Source organism: Condylura cristata, unplaced genomic scaffold, assembly GCF_000260355.1.
Source record: "Condylura cristata isolate star-nosed mole 26May11 unplaced genomic scaffold, ConCri1.0 scaffold00005, whole genome shotgun sequence".
NCBI lineage: Eukaryota > Metazoa > Chordata > Mammalia > Eulipotyphla > Talpidae > Condylura > Condylura cristata.
In genome coordinates this window covers 26,924,908-26,928,562 of record NW_004567106.1, presented here as the reverse complement: position 1 = coordinate 26,928,562, position 3,655 = coordinate 26,924,908, and the positions used below count along the sequence as shown (strand labels likewise).

General features: G+C 39.6%; 1 long non-coding RNA gene across 1 annotated transcript in view; it reads right to left on the bottom strand.

The window, feature by feature from the left end:
• Window positions 1–284: 284 nt before the first annotated feature.
• The window catches only part of LOC105853204, a 139,914-nt gene continuing 136,543 nt past the window's right edge, over window positions 285–3,655 (bottom strand). Inside the window, exon 7 of the long non-coding RNA XR_001145054.1 lies at window positions 285–678. This is a non-coding gene — a long non-coding RNA (uncharacterized LOC105853204). The remainder of the gene's footprint in view (window positions 679–3,655) is intronic.

Here is a 3,655-nt window from a genome sequence, read left to right as displayed (position 1 = left end):
AGAAAATTACACTCTTTCTGGGGGCAATTCAGTCTCACATGTTTGTCCTTGACAGTAAAAGGTATTTAAATTTAAAAGCATGTTTTGATATGAAGTCTTTGGAAACTCCCTCCTTCCCAGTGACTTGGATACTTTCGCCAAGTAAAGACCTTGGGGCTGGCTGCTTCATGCCTCTTTCGTTTTCCCATTCAATCTATTTTCACTGAAAAGGAGACATAAGCAGTGAAGCCAATATAGTTTTATTGGATCCAATGCACTGCCACTAAAACAAATATATGTACACTCAGGCCAATACACTTTTATTAAAACAAATAGAATTTAATTCAAACCAGCATTCAATACGTTTTCTCAAAGCAATGAAATTAAGCTCTACCAGTACTTCTGCTCAATATGTTTTCCCAATCAAATCCATTTGAACAAAGTGAAATATATTTATCATAGATAACACATTTTTATTAAAAACAAATTCACTGAAACCAAATTTCCCTTTGAACCAATAGGTAGAAATTCTAACCAATTGTACAATTAGATCATAGAAATGAATGTATTTTTACTTTAGCAAAAAGCATTTCCATTTGGGTCCACTTTAGAACACACTAATGAATAATATAAGTTGTTCCAACAATGTCTTTAATGGAGTATTTTCTCAAAAGTATGTCCTTTGGGTTGAAGTATGCTCTAGGAAAAAAAAAAGGACACTTAGGGAGAAAGAAGAGTACTGGAAATATGAGTACAATAAATTCATATGTGTCATGATTAATTATTAAAGTCTACCTCTGCATACTTAGATGGAAGCTGTCAGATGTGTGTGAATGCATAAAGACATGGTTGGGGACATTTAGTAATTGCGATTGCTACTATGCCACATGGTCCAGAAAAATCCTTCTTTATTGGTATTCAAACATGTTATAAATTCTCATCTGTTTGAAGTTAACTAGGGACACCATGCACAGAGAGGTGTGTTTGTGCGCTTCTTGGAAGGGATTTCAATCTGAGTGTCTAGGTCACGAACCATCTTTGGTTCCAAGAACCACGGAGCGGGAGAACAGCTTCCAAATGCCACACCTTTCTGTGGGGGGGGAGAGGATAGTAAACTCACTACCTACAAGCAAGACAACTGAATGCTTTCTACCTCTACAGAGGGCCACTCTGCTTCTGACATGAGGTCACTCCAGGAAGAGAAGCACATCATGAGAAATTAGAGCCCACTCCTTTAGGGAATATTGGGGCTCTAATCAGTGGCTGATGTGAACCCATCCTGTCGGCCTCTTCAGTTTTCTCTGTTTCTGTCCTACCTGTAGACTGCAGGACAGAACTGCAGAACCAAAGAATTGCACTGTCTTCACTAAGTAGCCTAGAACATGCTCTTCAAGGCTATAGGTTCTAGTTACTCATTTCTGCCCGAAAAGGTACAAAGAAATACAGTTTCGGCCACAGGTCATCAGGCAAATAATTCAAGATTCACTGTGGTCCCCTTGTCTTGAAACACGGCTAGTTGCAGAAACTCCCTGAAAGCTAGCTAGTCTCAGAGGAAACCTTGAGAACAGCTAGCACAAGATGTTCAGTGAATAATTGTTTATAAAGCTAAAATGTTAGAAACCTGAATATCCAGCATCGAGCATTGTAATAACATCTTCCTAGTGTGTCTGTGGTAGTAATATAAACATAGAATGGCAAGCATTCAAAGTGAACTTGTGATATTTACTGAATGGAAAATGTTTAATGTGGTTAACAGTTTTTATTTTTGCTAAATGGACGTGCATGACCTCACAGGCAAAAAGCTGGGATGGTGCCATAAACCTGTTAATAGGGGTTAAATGAGCGGCGAGGTTATAGATCTCGTTCCTTAAAAAAAAGCTATTTTTATACCTTTCCTGTAATGAATATGTATTATTTTTTTATATAAGATTTTCTTTTATTTAGAAAGTCATTCTTTTTCTAAAACGCAGTGGCCAAATACTGTACTAATGATCTCAGATGCCTGGTAACATTTAACATCTCTGCTTCTTTTCGGTAATTTCAATTCAACCTTCTTTGTCATCATTCTATTTTTGTATCACGTTTATTATAAAGGAGATCCAGATTATTTTGAGATCCAGGTTATTTTGGAAATATATTTGAATTAAAAAATCGAAGAATCCTGTAGAAGAGCCTAACCAAATACAAATATGTGACCATGATTACGCAAATAAAGCTTCTGCCACTTTCTCAGGGACAGGATGTGTTCACGGGACCCCGGCTACACTGGGTGGGAGATACCTCGAGGAGCTCTGAGGCCTAGGATGCATTTCATTCCTTTTGCTCTTGCAAGAGCCTCTGTTCTCTGCTTTGTACTTGAGACCTGTTGGGTCAACTTCCCTGCCTGAAGGGTCAGCTGGGGCGCCCCCTTGTGGCCTGGAGCCATTGGACGGTGAGTCAAGGAACTGCTTGTACCGTTCACGTATCCTTGGTTGTTTTTCTGGGTTTCTTCTTGCACACTGTTGGTTCCTGCTCATGGGTTTAGCCTTTTAGTTAACTAGGTCTTTATTTGGTGTGCCCAGCTGTAAAGAGGGTGAGGGGAACAAGATGGAAAAAGGAGAGAGGAATAGTTTGGTGGTAGAGAGAGATGGTAGAGAAAGATACAAGCAGATAAGAGAAACAGGAGAAAAGTACACAGTATACAGCACATGTTTAATTAATACTGACATTTATCCAGCTGTAGTTGAAACCCTGGGTGGAAATAATTGCGGTTCATTGTATTGTTTTAGATGAAAATGGTAGAAATAAATGGAACTATCAAAGTTGTAAACCTTCCCATCTTCATTAAAAATAAAGAGTTAAGAAATGAAAGTAGGTGAGGAGTCAGGAATGTTCTGAGATTTCTTTTCTGCCCCTAGGCAATGTTCCTGATGAAGCCTGGCATTGAGGCGTCCTGTTTTCTGTCCTGCTACTAAGAATTATTTCATTTTCTCCTCCCTTGGGAAGGGTTGCTCAGAGAACCCTTCCCCTTCCAGTTTGTGCTTCACAGGCCAGTTATCCTCCCTCACTCATCTTCAGAGCATCCAACTCGCCAATTCTTGCTTCTTATCCTGAGAAAATGCCTTGTCCTGTAGCTGCTGGCACATTTACCAACTTAAAAGTCTTGCTGATTTCTGAGGAAGACATCTTATTCCACAGAGGTAGAAATTATGCCTCAGAGATGTTGAGTAACTGACCCTGAGTCTCAGAGCTCCTGTATGAGTTGAGTGACAGGACTAGATTCAGACCAGTCAGTTGACTTGAAAGATGACCCAGACCCTCCTTCCTTTCTCCTGAGAAGTCTTAGGTCTCTTTGGGCTCAATGAGCACCTGGTACAGGAGATGAAACTGAGGCACAGAGAGGTGAAGTGGCTTGGCCAAGGTCACTGATTGTGCCAGTTAGCCTTGGGCTCTTGCCACTCCACCACACTGCACAGCTCATTATATTCAAATACTTTAGCTAATATATTCAGATGCCAAAAACCTGCTACTAAAATTATTGCCAGCATTTTTCTGAGAAAGCAGCTTATTTCCAACCTCTTTTTCTATCCAGTTTAAAAAAAAAAAAAAAGAAAAAAAACAGAGGCTTAATCAACAGCACAGCTGTGGTTTTGTTTCATCTCCTTTCATTTCCTCTCCCTGGCCTCTAAATCAATCT